This window comes from Rutidosis leptorrhynchoides, chromosome 5 (assembly GCF_046630445.1).
Source record: "Rutidosis leptorrhynchoides isolate AG116_Rl617_1_P2 chromosome 5, CSIRO_AGI_Rlap_v1, whole genome shotgun sequence".
NCBI classification, from domain to species: Eukaryota; Viridiplantae; Streptophyta; class Magnoliopsida; order Asterales; family Asteraceae; genus Rutidosis; species Rutidosis leptorrhynchoides.
Genome location: NC_092337.1, coordinates 266,095,945 through 266,117,949, shown reverse-complemented (window position 1 = coordinate 266,117,949; position 22,005 = coordinate 266,095,945).

Sequence of the window (22,005 nt, the reverse complement as noted above, 5' to 3'; positions counted from 1 at the left end):
TGAGTGATATCCAATATTGCACGTATGATCTTTGTTAAAAGTTTTTTTTCAAGATGTTTAATTCAAATGACTATGCGTTGGCTGCACCGTTAGTCCAGAGCATTACGAGTATGACTCAACGATTACTCCTCGCTGAGAGTGAATCAGGAAGTGGTACGAAATGTCCAAGGTTATTGAATATGGATAACTATTCCACTTGGAAGTCAAGATTTAAGATTTAGTCTGATGGTCAGAACACGAAGCTTTGGAAGTATATTGAAACTGAATTTCAATGGCCACGTTCACCTGTTACAAATGAATTGTATACCTTACACAATATGCCTTCAGAAGAGCGTGAAGAATATAATTTGGAGAAGAAGATGTACTGTAACTTGACAAGTGCTCTTGATGGTCTGATATTCCATCAATTTCTGTGTCATGACAATTCGTTCAAGATATGGGAAGCACTTCGTACTTTCAATGAAGGGAATTCGTCTTACAGAACTAGAAAAGGTTTAGAGTTGAAAGCTGAGTTTGATCGTTTTCACTGGCAAGTTGGAGAGTCCATTACAGAATTGGTTGAAAGATATCGTCATTTGATAGCTGAAATACATAAGGATGATGTAACCATTGAAGAGAAAGACAAAGTAACATGTCTAGCTGGAGCATTACCGTTAGAATGGAATGGTTTCATATTGACTATGAAAACCAGTGGAGAATTAGTTACTGCTACAGTGAACTCGTTTATTGCAAGACTTCAAGAAGAGGAACTAGAGTTGTTTAACAAAGTCAAGAGGTCTAAACAAGTTCAAGACACAAAAATGTATTGTCCAAATGGTTATAAACCGCCTAAGTCGGCTCATGCACCATTTCAAACAGCTTTTGCTACGAACAATCAGAATATGTATGGTTTGAATGTAAGCAGTGCACCTATTCAACAAACTTCGTATCCACCACAAGTTTCACCATGTTCTCTCAATACTCAATTACATCCTACTACCAGTATTACAGAGACGTCTACACCAACTGCATCAGATGTTCTTTCTGCACTTAAGATTGAAAACATGAGGAAAGCTGGGAAAGAAAATATAAGTGAAGATATAGCTTTGCTATCAAGCCTGGTCAACTCTTATGATAGTTATCTTGATGGTTGTGTGGGCAATATTCATCTAACAACCGAAGATTATCATCAACTTGATAAAGATGAAGCAGAAAAGATGGATATTATGTAGGGTATGGCAAATCTTGTGAGACGAGAAAAAGATTACAAAGAGCGAACTGGAAAACCGATCAGTCTGACCAAGGATACAAAACTGGGTTTTGATATGAATTCTGTTACTTGTTACAACTGTGGATAATTAGGTCACTTTTCAAGACAGTGTACGAAACAAAAGAAGCAGGGTAATCGTAATCCATTCAAGAATCAGAACTACAGTTCTCAGAGTCATTCAACTAAACGCGAGATCTACATTAATGATAAAGTAAATGAGGCAGAAACAGCTGAAAGTCCGAACAAAGCTTTGGTTGTCATTCATGGAGACGATGATGATTGGTCTATGAAGTTAAATATAGCTGATCAACAACCTAAGGCTAACATGGCTAAGATTTTTGAAGTAGAAGAAGATTGTGTCACTAGTAAGAGTTTAATTGAGAAGGTGACTGCTCGTGCTGAAAGAGCTGAAGAATTATCAAGAACCATTCGAAAAGAGAAGGTTCAGAAACAAGTTGTGAGGAAATTAAAAAAGGCACGTGATTCAGTTCCTCGTACACCTGAATCTGGAAGTGTCTCACCAACATCATCAGAGGACTTCTACTTCAATAGTTGGAAGGATAAGTATGGTGATACCTCAGTGTTTGAAGATAGTCTAGAAGCAGATCATAGTGAAGAAACATTGGTTGATGCTGATAAGGAATTAGACGAATGGGGTAGAATGATTGCTGTTGAATTGGAGATGTTAGTTCTTTTGGGTGAAGGTTCAGATCTCGAGAGTGTAAATTCAGAAATTGATGATTCAGACAAGACGTCAGAATCAGAGGTTGAAGATAAAGCTGATCATACTGGGATAGATCATACTAATTTTGAAGCATTGAACAATCAAGCAGTTAACTTATTGAAGATGTGCTTATCAGCTAGTGATCTTGAAAAAGTTTCCGGTTTGACAAGAGCTAAGGACATATGGGATAAACTTGAGAAGATTCATTTGGGAAAAGATGCTGATACTTTAGAGTTTCTTATAGACTTGTCAGAATCAGAAGATGAGCTCGATGATAGGAAGAAGACAGATTTCTTTGCATTTATGGCTGAGACTTCCTCATCAAATAATGCTCAATAGGTATCTTCTGATCCATCTACTGTTGTTGAATGTGTTAAATGTGCTGAATCTAAGGTAACAATAGATAATTTAACTAAGGCATATGCGGAAATGAAAGAAAAATGGCATGCTGACCATGTGACCACTAAGGTTGAAAATGAGTTGAAAGAGTAAATCAAAGTTTATAAAAAACAACTTCACGGTCTGAAATTATATAACTTTGATATAAATCAAGCTTTAGTTAAACGTGTTGACACAATAAACGAATTTAAGAAAGAAAATGAATGCGTTAAAGCTGATTTAGAAGCTATGTCAATTAAGATGAAATGTTGGGCAAGTGCGTCACAATGGAATGCATTAATGGTGGAATTAAATGGCACCAAGGGAAAGGGTATTGGATTAAAGACTGCAGCTCCACCGTTTCAGAACAAATTTGTTAATGCAAATGTTGTTGATGGACGACCAGAAGACTGTATTCCACCTAGTTATGAGGACTATGTTGAGAAGAACAAAAAGTGTAGCTCAACTGAGAATGCACCTTCTGATGATACCGCTGAAGGATCTTTAGATCATGAGGAAGATAAGAAAACTGGTCTAGGAGATAAGTCTGAGAAAAGGAAGGTGATAACACCTGATGAGCCAATTCGGATTATGAAAAATCCAAAGTTTTCTAATAGAGTGGTTCCACCGGTTACACCTAAACCTGTATCTAAATCTGTTCCTAGAAAGAGATCAAACGTTTCTCCTGTGTCTGCAAAATCACAAGATCCCCCTTCCTCTAACTCTAATAATCAATATCAATCCAGAGGATATAGAGAATTTTGACAATGTTTTAGTTGTGGTGTGTTTGGACACATTGCTACTAACTATCCTACAAGGTATAGAACACAAAGACGTAAGATTGACCTCACATATTATGATCACCGATCACCTCATACTCACAGAACAGGTTCACCTGTTCGTGATGAAGTTCGTTCTAGAAGACATAAGACAAATATTGTCTATGGAGACTATAAGAGAAAGAACTTCAATAGGTCAATTTCCCCTATGAAGATGAAAGTTCCTAAGAAGGATACCGAGGGAAGAGTTGCCAAATCAAGTGATCGTGGTAAGTCTTTTGAACCTAAGGCACGATCACCTTCGCAAAAAGTTAGTCGTCGGAAATACTTTTCCCGCAACAAACCACGAGTGAATCGCTCTGAAAATGAGCAGAATATGAAAAACCAGAAGAGCAATGTTGCTTCTTCTAAATTGTCTAAGTTTATGGTTTCCAACGTTGAGATTCCACCTGACTCAAATGGGAAATGGATGGAGTTTCAAGCTATGGGTGTTAATGGACAACCTACTGCAGTCAGGGCATGGGTTCCCATTATCAATTAATTTTCTTAATGTGATATGCAGGGAACCAGGGTACCTGCAAACAACACCTGGATAGTGGATAGCGGCGCTTCGAGACATATGACTAGACAGCTATCTCTTCTTTCGGAAGTACACCCAATTAAGGGAGGTTATGTTGCATTTGCCGGAGATAAAGGAGGTCACATTTCAGCTCAAGGTTTACTGAAGAATGAGAAAGTTAGTTTCGACAAAGTGAATTACTGTCTAGAGCTTGCAAACAATTTGTTGTCGGTTTCACAAATCTATGATAAAACTTTCAAAGTAGCATTTGATGACGAATTCAGCTACATTCTAAAACCAGAGTTTGTGATTCCTCCTGAAATGATATTGATGAAGGCTCCTAGACAAGCTGATTTATACATGCTAGATATGAATGTTGCTATTTCAACTGCTGAACATCATCAAGCTTTTATTTCTAAAGCGACTGAACAAGATTATATCACTTGGCACAAACGCATGGGTCATCTAAGTTTTCAGAAAATGAATCACCTTGTCCACAACAATCTTGTAGAGGGTGTTGATCTTCAATCTTTTCATATTCCAGGAACATGTGTTCCGTGTAAGAAGGGTAAGCAGAACAAGAAAGCTCATAAGCTGGTGAAGTATAATCCAATTTCTGCTCCGCTTGAATTGCTACATATGGATCTTTTCAGTCCAATTTGTTTTGTAAGCATTGATGGTAGTAAGTATTGTCTGGTGGTAACTGATGATTATTCAGGATTCTCTTGGGTAATGTTTTTGAAAGAAAAGTCTGATACGTTTGAAAACTTGAAAGTGCTAATCAATCGATTAGAAACAGGCTTTAATCTTAAGGTAAGAAAGATTCGTTGCGACAACGGTACAGAATTCAAGTTCAGTTTGATGGTCAAATTGATACTCATATGACAGCTGCTGCTGCATATTTCGAGTTCTCATGTCATATTTCTAGAATAGAGCCAAAGACAACATAGGAAGCCTTGAAGCATGTTGATTGGGTTATGGCAATGCAAGAATAGATTCAGCAATTCCATCATCTAGATATTTGGAAGCTAGTTACTAAGCCGCATGGTGCTAAAGTAATTAATCTCAAATGGGTTTGGAAGTGCAAATTCGACGAAGATGGTAATGTTATCTGTAACAAAGCAAGATTGGTTGCTAAAGGTTATCAGCAAGATCCTGAATTTGATTACGATGAAGTTTTTGCTCCTGTTGCCAGATTGGAAGCTATTCGTATTTTCTTGACTTTTGCTTCATTTATGAAGTTTAAAGTTTATCAAATGGATGTTAAGAGTGCATTTCTTTATGGCAAGCTAAATGAAAGAGTATATGTCAGTCAACCTTCGAGTTTTGAAGATCATCTCAATCCTGACAAAGTTTACCGGTTACGTCGAGCCCTTTATGGTTTACATCAAGCTCCTAGAGCTTGGTACGGACGGTTATCGAGTTATCTGATTGAAAAAGGATATCAAATGGGCACGGTAGATTGTACTCTGTTCACAAAGGTTAAGGATGATGATATCATTTTGGTCCAGATTTATGTGGACGACATTATTTTTGGTGCTACTAAGCAGGAACTCGTTGATGAGTTCGAACGGGTGATGAAGGACGAGTTCGAAATGAGTAAATTGGGTCTCTTACACTACTTTCTTGGTTTACACGTCGAACAGACTAGTAATGGTATTTTTCTTCATTAAGCAGAGTATGTAAATGATATACTCGAACGATTCGGTATGACTCAAGAACGTCCTGTGTCGACTCCGTTAGCTGTGAATCATGGTATTTCGCTAGAGTGCGATGGAGAACCTGTTGATCCTACTTATTATCGAGAAATCATCGGATCGCTCATGTATCTCACTTCATCTAGGCCGGATATTATGTTCGCAACATGTCTGTGTGATCGTTATCAAGTTAATCCGAATACAGTTCATCTTACAGCTGTCAAAAGAATTCTACGTTATCTGTTACATTCGCCAAATTTCGGTATCTGGTATTCGAACGATGAGAAGTTTGATCTTGTAGCTTACAGCGATTCAGATTATGCAGGATGTAAAATCAACAACAAGTCTACATCAGGAGGATGTCAATTTTTAGGTGAAAGGCTAGTGACCTGGCAGTGTAAGAAGCAAACTGCAGTCGCACTTTCCACGTGTGAAGCTGAATACATTGCTACTGTAAGTTGCTGTTCGCAAGTTGTTTGGATTCAACAACAACTTCGCGATTACGGGCTAAAAATCTCTTTCTCTCCTCTTTATATTGATAATACTGCTGCCATAGCAATTACTAAGAATCATGCGCAACATTCTAAGACTAAAAACATAGGTGTTAAATATCACTTTCTTAGGGATTGCCATGAGAAAAAGGTTATTGAGGTTAAGAGAATAGGTACTAAGGACCAGAGTGCTGACCTTTTTACTAAGGCATTTGATAAACTTAGGTTCTTGCTACTACTAGAGATGAATGTCATTGTTGATCGAGACAAAGTAATTTCGAATGTTGATTGTGAGGGTTAATCAAACTTTTAGACTTTGCATGTAGGATGCATGACATATAGTTTTTAGTTTTTAATCTGTATTGCATATTTTTTTTTGCTTGCTGTCTGCTTTTCTTTGCATGATTTCTTTCATTTTTGCATGCTAGTCTGTAGTTATTTTATGTATTCCTTTGTTAAAATCCTAAAAGACAAAAAGATTTTATGTTTTAGTATTTTAGGGGGAGTATATGCTTCAGCTGGAAAATACCTAAAAAGTGAAAAAAGCCTCACCAGAAAATCTTAAAAAGTTGAAAAATCCAAAAATGAGCTTGTTTTGATTAATATGAGGGAGATGAAGAAATTACTGTACTGAGAATTGATATATTTGATTAGTAAGGACTGATTTGAATGTTTGTGTTTATCTATTGTGTGATGTACTGATAGATGTGACTTATGAATTCTTGATATTAGACAATCATAATAAGAACCATAATCATCTAAGAATCAGAAGTCATGGACGATCTGTAGTATTTGAAGGTAGTCACCTAATTATCTCCAAAACTGTATCTAATGAAAATTGTTGAGGATCTCAACAGTCGGTTGAGGGTATCCCCTATCATAATTGATAATCGTTAGAGAAAGTTGGTGTTAGATGTCCCCAAGCAATATTCAAACGTTGCTATACCAATTCAGCCTCACAGCTATGATTGGGACATTCAATAGATCATTTAAGGGGTTAAGGATTATCTGTTTGGCTGGTGCATACCACGTTGTCACGGGCCTAAGACTTTATAATCGAAACTAAACCCCGATAATATCAGAGAAAATTAGTTTATGTCGAAGTAAGTGTCCCTTCTCACTTAAGGTCGAAAAGTATAATTCTTTATTGTGGACCGTTCAAGCATAAGGGAGAACACCTTTGAGTGATCGGAGCACACAATAAAGAAACATGAGTTCATGCATAAAAATGAAAAATCCATTCATGATGGCGTTCAAAATCAATATATCAAAAGACAATGATATGCTGAAAAAAGAAATAACAAAAGAAAATCAAAGTCAAAAGTAATTGGCGTATCAAGATGGCAAAGTCCTGAAAGTTTGAATGCTGATTCATGATGTGCTCATAAAGAACTCAGACCATTCTTAGTGTGACACCCCCGCGCAGCTTGAATTGTTTAATCAGGACGTTCACTCTGAACTATCAAAGATTCTTGCCGTCTGTAATCTAGAGTTATACCCATTAAGGCTGTAAGTTAGGAAGATACTTGCCTAGATATACTCTAGAATACTATACATGTGCTAAAACCTTATAATGTGTGAAAACATATGATGTGCCAAAGGCATATAAGAGAAAGTTTAACTTTTGATTCTGCTTTCCATGACAACTTGAACATAAAGAAGTTAAGGGCCTTGAGATTTACTTCGTGTGACAACTGGTCATCAGGAAAGTCTACTTTAACTGTAGACCAATCCCCGCGGTAAATTGTGCACCTATTCGGATAATCCAATACACTCCGAGATCAGCCGAGCCAACTAGATTGAAGATTGTCAAAACATTGGTAGAAGCCAAAGGCTGATAGGGTTATTTAAAATGCCGTGAGAACCATCCTGTTCAATTTGAATGAAGTACATGGAAAGAGATAACGGAAAGTTACGCGTAATGTATTAACAACCTAATAAAAACGCACAGTGATGAAAGATTCAAGGATTAATGAACTTAGCGTGATCTCAAAAATCACTGCTCTATAATTAATGCCAACATGATTGTCGAAGTGTCCAGAATAAATATGTTCATGTTTAATGAGGATTGATATCAGTAATTGCATGATAATAGACATAGACCGGATAATTGGAAATGAACAACAGAAATTGATTCAATATGTCAGTTCTGATCCATTTTTTTTAAATTGATTAATCATCTTGCTCACAAAAAGAATGTGAATTTGTATGTCTCGTATATCTGTTCTGTTAATTAGTTTGCATTGTAAACTCAAAACAACAAAAAGATTTGGTTTTGCATGTTGTTGCATTTCATGATAGAATGTCTTTTATTTGCATGTTTTTAGTTGCATGACATTATATTTCAGAAAAGCTTTAAAGATTTTGTTTATCTTTATTTTCTGATTAATCCTCTGAATGTGCATTAACATCTGACAGAACCTTGTCGAGATCAAGATATTGTTTGACACCAAATCCATGAGACAGATGTTTGTAGAGATTGTGATTGTTTGAAAGACTTTATATTTTAAGTGTTAAGGAAGATAAGTTGACATTACACTGTAGGATTTACCTTTGGAACACAGAATGTTTAGGGTAATAACCTTGGTCAGGTTAGGATTTTTGATCTGCCTAAATGTTAATGGTCATTTCCTGAAGGTTTTAGTGATTTAAAACTCGAATTAAAGTGTTCGTTAGCTTTAAGATTGCCAAACGAGTCGGAATCCTAAGTTTGTGAAAATCTGAAAAATTAGAAATTTCCTAAGTCCTCACACGCACGCTTGATGTGTGAACCGTACGTGTAACCACACGTTTGAGAATTAACCGTACGGATGACCCTAATCAAAATTTTCCTAAGGTAATTGGGTCACAAGCACGTGTGATGTAGGTGAGATGCATGTTTGATGGTGGATCGTGTGATCAACTGCACGGTTGATCACGAGAGTATAAATAGGGGTGATGAGCACAGATCTGTCACACTTGTGTACCCACTCCCTTTTCTCTCTCTAATTTCGATCATCACCGATCTAGTTTTCCTCTGCAACAAATGTTAATCATCATTAAACGAATCCAGCGCCACCTATTAGGTACAATCTCATCATGTTTAAGATCCTTAATTTGCTGTTTGAATGCATCGAAACCCTTAGGGTTATAAATCGAATTTTGTGTAATTTGAGCTTGTTTTGAACTGAGTTTGCTATTGTTTTGTGTTAATCGGAACCTTATTATGCTATTGTGATGTTAACCGGTCCATAAAACATTCGATTATGTGATTTTGATGATTTAAAAAGGCATTTAATATCGGGTTTCATCAGACATGCACGAGTGACATCACTCGCACGCGTGAGACATGACTCGCACGAGTCAGTACACGGTTGATGATCAACCATGTGGACCCTTAAGGTTATTCATTTGTCCTATTTTGTTGATCACTCGTTTGCAAAAGCTGACACGTGTGCTTACATGCACGAGTCACCAGACGGTTGATTCACTCGCTTAGAATTTTTGCATCAGCCGTGTACCTTGTCTGAAACCATATTACTGCTCAAAAGTGTCAACAGTGACACGAGTGATTGTATCACTCGCACGGTTGATCCCTCAGCCGCACGTGTGACACTATCACCCGCACGTTTCATTTTGTATAACATGATTATGACACCTTGATGCAAATGCTTTGATGCTTTATGTTGATTGATTTATATATCTAACATCTCTGTTTACGTTTCAGTTCTTGTTAAGTTATCATCAAATGGCAGAACAACAAGTAAATGTTCCAGTGGCTAATGTTGAAGGACGGGGGGAGCAACAAGCTAATCCTCAAGCTAATCCCGTCAACCCACCTGCTCAACAAGAGATTCTGTTAGAGATGGGCAAACACAACAATCAAGTTGCTCTTTATGACACTACACTGGAAAGAGGCTCTCATTTTAAGGAGATTGTTAAATTCCTTAAGAGATCAAGGATTCACACTGCTATTTCCACTGAATGCACTGCATACTACAGTCATCAGATAGAATTCTGGAGAAATGTTGTGCTAGATGTTGATGAAGATAAGCTTGTGAGTAAGATTCAAGGTCATGACATTACTGTTTCTAAAGATGTGATCAGAAGGATTTTGGGTTTTAATGATGTAAACTGCTCACATATGACTATCAGTAGAGAATGAATCCATGATTGTTTTAAGAGATGTGCTTACTCCGGTCAACTAATTGGCAAATCTGAATTGGTGAAGACATGTCTGCCACCACAGTTTAGATATCTTGCTCATGTGATCATGCACTGCTTGAGTGGACGCAAATCAGGCTTTGATAAGTTGAATGAAAAAGTACGGAGTATTTTTGTGGCACTAGTCTTGAAGGCACCATACGATTTCTCAGTGTTTGTTCTACACTACTTCAAAGCGAACCATTTCAGTTCTTCCCAGAAATATCTGATATATGCACATTTTCTACAATTGATCATTAATGATGCTGCACATGACCTACCTAAGCTTGAAGAAGATATTATTCACCTTTTACCGATGGCTCCGATTACTTTCCGAAGAATGGAAGAAACGAGAATCAAAGAATTGAAGCCTGACTTTAGCTGAAAGCTCATTTGTCACCTTGCCAAGGAGGATTATCGATGCCCTGGTGGTAATGCATGGAGAAATGATAACTCTAACTCTAACTATGAAGCTTCAGATAAGGAAGAAGGTCAAGGTGATAATCAGAGAGCTGCTGGTAATACTCAAGGAGGAGGTAATGTTATTGATGAGATTATTGAGGGTGACGATGAAGCAACTGAGGAAGATGACAGTTTGATTCAAAGGAAGAGGAAAGGAAAGGATCCTATGCCCGAGTAACCAAAGATGATGGAAAGAAGAACGAAGTATTCTTATGATTTACCTCAGAGATCATCACAGGGAGGTTCTAAACAACAGGTTCCGAGAAAGCCATCCAGGTTTATGAAAGATGAAAGAGCCGCTGTTAGGTCACCTAAACCTGTTACAACATCCTCTCAGGTCACTTCGGATGAATACAAGACTCAGCAAAATCTGTTGATGTCTTTGATCACCAAAATAACCAATCTTGAGAATCAAGCCATTGAAGATAAGAAGATCAGTAATGCTAGGATTGAGTCTTTAGCTGATGAAAACAAAAAGTTATCTGACAGGTTGGATCGTCAGAAGGAGAGAACAGATAAGCTGAAGAAGAAGTTTTTAACTGTGAAGAAGAAGAACAGGGAGAAGTTGAAAGCTTTGAATGAAAGAATCGAACAGCTTAACACGGGTAAAACCAAGTTGATAACGGAGAAAGGAGAACAGTATTCTTCTGATTTGGGTGAAGACGTTGAAAGAGATGATGATGAAGAAGTTGGAACTGAGGAACCCTCTTTTGAGATACCGTTAGTGATACATATTCAAAGTTTTAATGAATACGGTGAGGTCTTTACTGCTGAATATTATATGAATTATTCAAATGTTTTTAATGATGCAGAAAAGAGGGACAGTCCACCAAGTGATTTCCCAGTGGAACAGCTTGCTGCTCTAGCATACGATAGTGAAAATGATACAGAGAATGCAGATACAGTTGAAGCTGAGAATATGGCTCCACAAGAAGAGTCATTTGCTAGTATCCCTCCCGAATCAATCTAAAATATCAACTTAAGTGATTTCAATAATTTGTTTGCTGATGAGAAGAGTGAAGATTCTGTTGGTAAGGAAAGTGTTAAAGAGGATGTGATTGTTGAATCCGAGGACGAATTTGTGACATAATCTGATGATGAAGAAGAAGAAGAAGAAGAAGTTGAGATTGTTATGCCTTCGCTTGAGCCATACTCGCATCCGTCACTCAACACCTTAAGTGACTTCTTCAATCTGAGTTATGAGGAGAAAAGAAAGAACTTAATTGAGTTAGAAAAGGCGAGGAAGGTATACAAAGAACAAGTGAAAGATGTTGATGTGTTAATTGAAAGGAACAAAAAGTTTCGTCATGAGAAACTGCTTGCTGAGAAAAGGAGAAAAGAAACTGAGCTGAAGAATAAGAGACTCCAAGCCGAACAAGCCAAGGCCGAGGGATGGAATGAAATAAATGAATGGTTCAAACGAGATAGGGTTAAAGTTTACAGAAATGTTGTAGAAGACGAAATTCGTCAGAGTTGGTGGAAAAAGAACGTCGTTAACCCTGATCAAGTAGACAAGCCAGAAATCGATCCAAAGTTTGTTAGTTTTTATGAGAAAGGAAAGAGAACCAAGAAGTATTCCAAAGGTAAAATACTGAGCTGGGGTTACTTCAAGGAGATTAATTGCTTTGCTATCAAGAGGGAAGGAGGAGTAGATTATATGGCACGTCCTAGTCACTTCAAAACTCTACCTTACTTCGAGATTATGCAACTTGCGAAGCTGAAGATGTTGAACGCTGAAGATAGTGACATTTCCCGATGGTTTCATGTTTATATATATATTAATTGAGATTGATATTTACAAGATAGGGAAATTGTAGTGACCCGAACTTTTCCATGTTTATATATATATTAATTGAGATTGATATTTACATGATTAAATGTTTCCAACATGTTAAGCAATCAAACTTGTTAAGACTTCATTAATTGAAATATGTTTCATATAGACAATTGACCACCCAAGTTGACCGGTGATTCACGAACGTTAAAACTTGTAAAAACTATATGATGACATATATATGGATATATATATAGTTAACATGATACTCTGATAAGTAAACATATCATTAAGTATATTAACAATGAACTACATATGTAAAAACAAGACTACTAACTTAATGATTTTTAAACGAGACATATATGTAACGATTATCGTTGTAAAGACATTTAATGTATATATATCATATTAAGAGATATTCATACATGATAATATCATGATAATATAATAATTTAAAATCTCATTTGATATTATAAACATTGGGTTAACAACATTTAACAATATTGTTAACCTAAAGGTTTCAAAACAACACTTACATGTAACGACTAACGATGACTTAACGACTCAGTTAAAATGTATATACATGTAGTGTTTTAATATGTATTTATACACTTTTGAAAGACTTCAATACACTTATCAAAATACTTCTACTTAACAAAAATGCTTACAATTACATCCTCGTTCAGTTTCATCAACAATTCTATTCGTATGCACCCGTATTCGTACTCGTACAATACACAGCTTTTAGATGTATGTACTATTGGTATATACACTCCAATGATCAGCTCTTAGCAGCCCATGTGAGTCACCTAACACATGTGGGAACCATCATTTGGCAACTAGCATGAAATATCTCAGAAAATTACAAAAATATGAGTAATCATTCATGACTTATTTACATGAAAACAAAATTACATATCCTTTATATCTAATCCATACACCAACGACCAAAAATACCTACAAACACTTTCATTCTTCAATTTTCTTCATCTAATTGATCTCTCTCAAGTTCTATCTTCAAGTTCTAAGTGTTCTTCATATATTCTACAAGTTCTAGTTACATAAAATCAAGAATACTTTCAAGTTTGCTAGCTCACTTCCAATCTTGTAAGGTGATCATCCAACCTCAAGAAATCTTTGTTTCTTACAGTAGGTTATCATTCTAATACAAGGTAATAATCATATTCAAACTTTGGTTCAATTTCTATAACTATAACAATCTTATTTCAAGTGATGATCTTACTTGAACTTGTTTTCGTGTCATGATTCTGCTTCAAGAACTTCGAGCCATCCAAGGATCCGTTGAAGCTAGATCCATTTTTCACTTTTCCAGTAGGTTTATCCAAGGAACTTAAGGTAGTAATGATGTTCATAACATCATTCAATTCATACATATAAAGCTATCTTATTCGAAGGTTTAAACTTGTAATCACTAGAACATAGTTTAGTTAATTCTAAACTTGTTCGCAAACAAAAGTTAATCCTTCTAACTTGACTTTTAAAATCAACTAAACACATGTTCTATATCTATATGATATGCTAACTTAATGATTTAAAACCTGGAGACACGAAAAACACCGTAAAACCGGATTTACGCCGTCGTAGTAACACCGCGGGCTGTTTTGGGTTAGTTAATTAAAAAATATGATAAACTTTGATTTAAAAGTTGTTATTCTGAGAAAATTATTTTTATTATGAACATGAAACTATATCCAAAAATCATGGTTAAACTCAAAGTGGAAGTATGTTTTCTAAAATGGTCATCTAGACGTCGTTCTTTCGACTGAAATGACTACCTTTACAAAAACGACTTGTAACTTATTTTTACGACTATAAACCTATACTTTTTCTGTTTAGATTCATAAAATAGAGTTCAATATGAAACCATAGCAATTTGATTCACTCAAAACGGATTTAAAATGAAGAAGTTATGGGTAAAACAAGATTGGATAATTTTTCTCATTTTAGCTACGTGAAAATTTGTAACAAATCTATTCCAACCATAACTTAATCAACTTGTATTGTATATTATGTAATCTTGAGATACCATAGACACGTATACTGTAACGACCCGGCTTTTTCGACTTGCTTTTGTGCCTTGTGTTTTTGCGAAACTGCGTATTTGTGCGTATTGTGTTACTTTATACTCTGGAAACTTGATTTACGTGGTTTACTTCCATTTATATGTTAAAACGTGCCTTAGAGTACGTAGGATACATAACTTGATCATTGGAAGCCTTTATAACCGTTAGTGTTATTTGACGTTTCGAATAAACCGCGAACTTGCGCGCACGTTTAACTTTTGTCATAATCGGAATATTATGACTGCGAAATATTAATTATTATTTTATAATAATAATTACCTGGGTTTTTGGATGCTTAATTACGCGTAGTAATTTAATTATGCACAATAGTTAGTCTTGTTGGACTTTCTACCTTGTTGGGCTCAAGCCCATCCTACTCTAGCTAGTGACCCAATTAATTAGCCCTTGTCCATGTCATCAATCCTTGTCAAATTTATTGCTTATAAATACTAGCCCTTGTCCATGTCATCAATCCTTGTCAAATTCCTTGCTTATAAATACTAGCCCTTGTCCATGTCATCAATCCTTGTCAAATTCCTTGCTTATAAATACTAGCCATTTACCTCTCATTCAAATCACTTGCTCATTTGGTTTTCACACACACTTGTTCTTTCTTTCTTCCCTTTCTAGTATTGCTTGTAAGTCTTCTTTTTCTTCTTCTTTTCCTTTCATTTTCGTGGCCATCATCATCATATTATGGAGATCAAAGTTCCTTTTAGCTTTGATCTTGCTTATATCTTGTTGATTCAAGCATGAATCTTTCAAGAACATGGAAGATTCAAGCTTTCTAGCTTTGAATCTTCACCAACTTTGTAGATTCATCTTTCTTTTACTTTAATCTTGTTATTTTGTGATAAAGATTCAAACTTTTGTTTGTTATCTTCATATATCTTAAAGATCCAAGCTTTATGCTTCAAGATCTTCAAGAACACTAAAGGTTCAAGCTTTCTAGCTTTGTGACCTTATAAATTGTGTGAAAGGGATCCAAGCTCTATAGCTTAGGGTTCCATCACCTCTTTTGACTTGGATCATGTTCATACTTGTTTGATTGATGTAAAGTTTGTAACTTTGTTTGTAAATAGGACTTGTAATTGTGTTAAGACTAAGGATATGATGTAACCTTGGTTCATCATCCATCTAAGACTCTTAAATGAGTTGTGTTACCACTTGGTCTTAACATATTGTGTATTGATGGTAGAATCTTGGTCAAAAGTGATGCTAAACCATCAACGAGTTGTACACTTGAAGCTACAAGCATCAAGGATGAGAACCGTGATGAGCATCAAGCACCAAGAACCTCACCGGAGCACTTGTCCACTGATTTTCGTATCTTATCAAACAACCTGGGCTACTGTAAAGTTGATTTTCAGTTAGTTCGGTTCGAGTAGATGATTTTCCGTTTAGGCCTCGTCTTAATCCGAGTTACGGTTTAGGATTTATGGCCCTCCGAGAGTCACTACACCCTATTAACGTTGTGCTGAAATTTCTGACCTACTCGCACTTAAACCGTCGCCACGGTCAAACGAAGACGAGTTAGGTTCTGAAAATTGGTCAGAGGTTAGGAGACTCACATACGGAGCCATAGCCACTGACTATGCATCTTTTCGATTTACGTAGAGGTCGCAGCAGCTGACCGAAGTCAGCCTATTGTTTCGATCTCTATTCTTATCGAACTTACTTAGCTTTTATGATGATGAATGATGATGATGATGATGACACTTAAACTTATTTTATGCACTATTAGAATTTATAAAAACAACCTACTGACCTAGTAACCCTTGATTTAGGTTGACGACCTTTCGGACCGACTTACTACTTGCGTACTTTCATTACCGACTTTACCGCTTTTATCACTGTGAGTTATAGCATTCCCTTTTACTTTAACTTATTTTGGGAACTGAGAATACATGCGGATTTTACGTTTTACATACTAGGCACGAGTACTTAAACTTATATATGTGTGGGTTATACAACGGCATAAACATTCCCTTTAGCTCGGTAACGTTTAATCATTGGTTTTTGAACCGTGAACGCGAATCTTAGATATGGATCCATAGGGTTTGACATCCCCACTCGGGCTAGTCGCGCTAGCAGTCAACGAGTGTTTAATACTTCGTAAACATACGCACTTGCCAAGTGTACTTTCAGGGGGTATTATATTATTAAACGTTAAGTTAGTTACCGAGTGCCCACGGTTGAGCATATACTTAATCATACTGATTTGAATTACTGATTTAAAACGCTTGTTTGAAGCACTGAAATCTCGTGGCCTACATTACATTACTGAATACAAACAAACTATAGCTCACCAACATTCGTGTTGAATTTTTAAGCATGTATTTCTCAGGTGTTTAGACGTTGTTGCTTCTGCTGTTAGCCTTGCTGTTCTAGTCTCGGTGTATAGACTTGCTATTACAGACTTGCTGTGTTAGACTTCCGCTGCATTACTTAGAGATGTCTCAAGCATGAAACTTTTACTTTGCATTCCCAACTTATGTTATTTTCAAAACAATAGCTTTGTAATGACCTTAGTATCATGTACTCATGTTAATGTTTCCTATTCATCTTTTGTAAAACGTTATCTGTTCATGAATGCAAAACTGGTTTTCAAACAGCATATAGTGTTTGACCTTGTAATGATCCTGTTGTTGATGTACCGTACACGATGATTTTGTACGGGGCGTCACAGTTGGTATCAGAGCATTGGTTGTAGGGAATTAGGTTGCATTAGTGAGTCTAGGACCGACCCAAGTAGGATTCACTAATAGGACTAATCTACAACTTGCTAGTTTACTTGTTTCTGCGGAACTTGCTGCATGCTACCGTTTTCTTTTACTGCTATGTAAACTCGCTGCATGCTTTTGCTTATTCTAGCTACTGCATGCTACTATCTGCTTTCGATTGCATGTTACTTCTGTTTAGTACTGTTAATATTGCCATGCTATATACTGCTGTAAACGAGCTAGGTTGCTGTAGTGCCTGATTACGTGCTTGCTTCATGCCTGCTATTCGTTGCACCGACTTGGAAAAACTTACCTTTCCTAGTTCAGATGTTCTCCTGAACCCATTTCCCACACATCTAACCCTAAGGATTAGTATTGTAATCCACCTGTTACTACTGTTCCACCGTTCCAGGGATCGAAACGATTCTTCACGCAATCTAGGAGGAGTACCCCTCGGATTACACGCCCACTAAAGTCGATCCTCGGAGGAGGAGATATTGGAGGATTTGTCTGAGTAACCGCACCCCGAGCTCACTCTAAATAGCCACGTACGACGTGTGAACATTCGAAGGTTGTTCAGTTCCTGTAAGATGGCTCGCATCTCGTACGCTTTCATGACCGTCACTTATCTCTTTCGTTCTTCACCACTGCTCGACGATCTGACGACATTTCTGGATTTAGTACCCTAACACTCTTAGGCATTGGGGAAGTCGGGAGGACATCTCCTTTCACTAGGTCAGAGTGCCTTCTACTGATACTCAACCATACCCAAAGACTTGGAAGTCACCTCAAGACATATCGTACTACTACTTGCTATACATACAACTCGACGCGAGACCCAGATTGAATTTCTAGAAAGGAACCTAACGATGTTACCTGAACCTGAACATTTTGAAGAAATTTCAGGACATTTAGGCATTGGTGCATGACCTACGGAACTTACGCACCCACACCGAGAAACCGTGAGATTAATTATGTAGATTTTGTTTTGAGATAGCATAGATAAAGCACCGTTGGATGAAATTGAGTAGAACTGAAAGTGATCACGTTACATTATCCATATGGAGTGATATTGGAATGAACGTACAATTTAGTACAATATAATGACGCCAGGCCAGCGTAATTATATTGAAGTGAATTATGCAGAAGTCCCAATGTTACTACATAAGGAATATGAAGCGATTCAAAGGAAATTTTGGTAGGAACCACTTGAGTATACGCATTATGGTCTGATAAAGGCAGGAATAACCACTTAGTCTAGATACTGTACGAGAAGGGCCTGGACTGCAGAATTGATAACCCGAAAATTTGTTATAGATATAGACACCCTGGATACTTAAGGAAAAAGTTCTCAAATAGAAAAAAAAAAAAAAAAACTTTGGACTCACATACGATAGAGCAATCGTTATCTCAGCTATGGAGACTCGCATGGATCCTGATTTTAGTTAGGGTACATTTCTTCACAAAGATTTATCGTCTCGGAATTGTTTAATACTAGAGTGATAGAAACCTTATATCTAAGAATCCTAGTGTGATGACTAATAAGCCATTAACAATCATGAGAGTTAAGTATTCTATAGGACAAGCTAATGGTAAGTTGGCAGAGATAGAGGAGTAATTTAAGATAGTACCTTAAAAATTAACAGGTGGGTCATTTGGAGATGACCTCATGCCAACAAAACTTGGAAGTTTTATAGTAGTAGTTGGAAAGGATTAGTTACCTGCGCACAAGCAGATGTTATTTGAGAAGGTTGATAAAAAATTTCACGGCAGTATAATAAGATTTGGTTGAAATGGACCTTAAAATTAACCTAATACTCATCGAGTTAGAAAGCTTTGAGGAAATAGTTGGAACGGACTGACTTTCAAGGACGAAAGCGAAAGTTATTTATAGTAGGAAGATTATTCGTATACCTCACGAGAATGGTGAGCCAAAAGCCATCCGGATTACTTCAACAACCCGAGATCCCACAATGGAAATGGGAAGGGATGACGATGGATTTCATTCTGAAACTACCGAAAACAGTCGGCAGTTATGACACTATAAGGGTTATCGTTGATCGCCTCACCAAATCTGCTCACTTTCTAGCCATGAAAGAAACCGATATAATGGACAACGATACATAAAGGAAATTGTATCCCGTCACTTCAGCAATTCAAATACTATACTACCCAAGAATCGTATTTGATACTCATTCTTATGCGACACTGAATCCTAACTTATTCCGAGAGAACTCTTAATCAATGATAATCACACCATCACCCTTCTTACTTCGATATTAGTTGTACCAGTTCGGAATTTCCAAAATCAATGGGTAGTTAATCCCCGTCCTCATACTCTCCCTTTCGTTTCTCACTTATAAGCAACAACTTTATACTTAAGCATTTTTGGTCGAAGGACTTATGCCCTACTAATAGTCATCAACCACATTAAAATTCAACAGTTTTCATTACCTCGTAACATTTTTGCTCAAATATCACCCGAGATTTTCAAAAGTCTTTTACTCGATTCTCATCAATCTTTTTTCAACTTGTAACCTCCGAAATATGAAAATTTTGTTTGCCAAAATTTTACTTACACTATTTTACTGTGCGATCCTCTCAAAACTTAATAAAAATAAATTTATTTTATTTGTCATTCGTGCAAATTTTTGAAATCGTATACGTTATATAAAATAAAGTAAATAATTACTTCTTTTTGACAAATACATATGAAATTTTACTTTCACTTTTACAAATCAAATCTTTTATTCAAAGGATATTTTACCTTGAATGGTACGTGTTGTACATAACCCTAGTTTGCTAAGAACTTAATTTCTTTTCTTACATCGTCACCTTAAATGAATTCTATAAAATTTTCGTTGCTTGTCAATATAAAATTTTTCGTTGCTTATTCGTATCCAAGTCATCATGAAGACAGACAACTATCGAAACTAAGAGATTCATGTGTGTGTATGTGATGAAGGCACTTACTACCACGTCATGCAGAGCCTTCGGGCATCCACAAACACTTAAACCATTCAAAATTACTGCGTTACCCTAGGGATCTTATTCTTCACATCTGTCGGAACGATGCTCTATCTTACATAACTCAAAGTCCTGACCTATTCCAAGGAAATTCTCATCTAGCGATATTAACATCATTAGTATTCCTACTTTAATATTAGCCATAACCTGTGTGGCATTCTGCAAAGTCAAGAAGCGATTAACTTCTCATCCTCATGCTCTATCCTTCATACCTCACTTTTTAGCAACGGCTTCGGACGTAAACATTTTTGGGCCAAAGACTTAAGTTCGGATAATCATCAAAACTACATTTAATTCATTAGTTTTCATTACCTAGTATCATGTCAACCGATGATTCAAAGATTTTTCACTCGACCTTTTTCAACTCGTAACCTCTGAAATACGAAAAACTATGTTTATCAAAATTTTTACACGTTGATTTACACGTTGCTTATTTGTGCGGTCCTCACGAGATTTATGGACAAATGAAAGTACTAAAAACTTTTCTATCACTTACGCGATTTATAAAATCATATATGTATAAATTTACCCTTACTTATTTTGGGTTAGTACATACTAAGTTATACCTTCAAGATGATTAAAAATCTCTCCTTTATTGAGTTGTTTTAAGTCAAATAATTTTGTGCAAATGGTACTCGTTATACATACTTCTAAATTTACCAAGAACTTCGTTCCATTTATGTTGTCGCATCAAACGTTTAAAGGTTTTTCAAAACTTCCTCGGTTGATTTTATTAAAGGTTTCCGTATTAGACTACACCATGTAGGGATCACACTTCTTCTCTCCCTCCGTTAGGGATGAAGCTTACTATTAAAATCCTTGTTAAAAACGCTTGAGCTACTTTGGGTGGCAGATTTATAAAAAAAAAAAATTTGTTAGGAAGTCTTTGTACTCGAAAAATGTTCCTTTTAAGGTTAAACATGGCAGAATCGCGGGCCGATAAATCAGTTTTCTGAGGTACACTCAATGGTCACCCCATTGTAGGAAGGGCACTAGGTAGGTTTCTATTCTCAATATTTCACGGCTAATCGCAACATCCTCGTAAAAATCATCTCTATGAATTAGTAGGTTGAGGTACAAGGAATCGTTTTGAGATTCTTTTCACTTAGAGTAAACAGTTCTTTACGACCAAGGGTCCACGTATCTTCTTGTCCGCGCATCTCCTTAAGTATAAGGATAAATTCAGAACAAACCGCTCGAAGAGTTCACCCTGGTTCAAAGATCACACCTTTCGTGCGATTCTCTTTCGGAAATGTAAAGTAACATACTTTAGGAATCTATGAATCTTGTTATCCTCTTGGAAGGGACTGATTAAAACATCTGTAATACGGATATGGTTACTCTACACATTCCTTTCTTCGTTGGTTGCAACTATATGTTGTTCTAGTTAATGTTAACCCTAACTTCAACATGTAACTGAAAGGATAAAGTTACATTATGGAACTGTTCTTTCATTCCATCTAAGGATAAGTTCACCTGCAGTATGGTAAACTGGGTGATATCCTTCATTGTTCGTTCAGACCGTCCTGAAGGCACTATAGATAATTATGGCTTGCATTGCATATAAGTCCGATTATTCACTTTCAGCAAAAGTTTCAATTCATATAGTCAAATGAAACGTTCTTAAATATCGAGTTCTTTATGCCTATGGTCTCTTTCCGGAATCAAGGGGTTAGTAAAATCCGTGGCTAACACTATCCAGACATCAAATCGCATGGTTATGATCACCATGTTTTCCATCCTACCTGTCAGCTTTGTATTGCGACATAAGCGCTCAATGTTTTAGATGAGTTTAGTAACATTCATGATGTATTTCATGCATCCAGCTTACTAAAGATGCCTGTAAGGCTAAAAACATCATCTTTTCTTTTGTGGA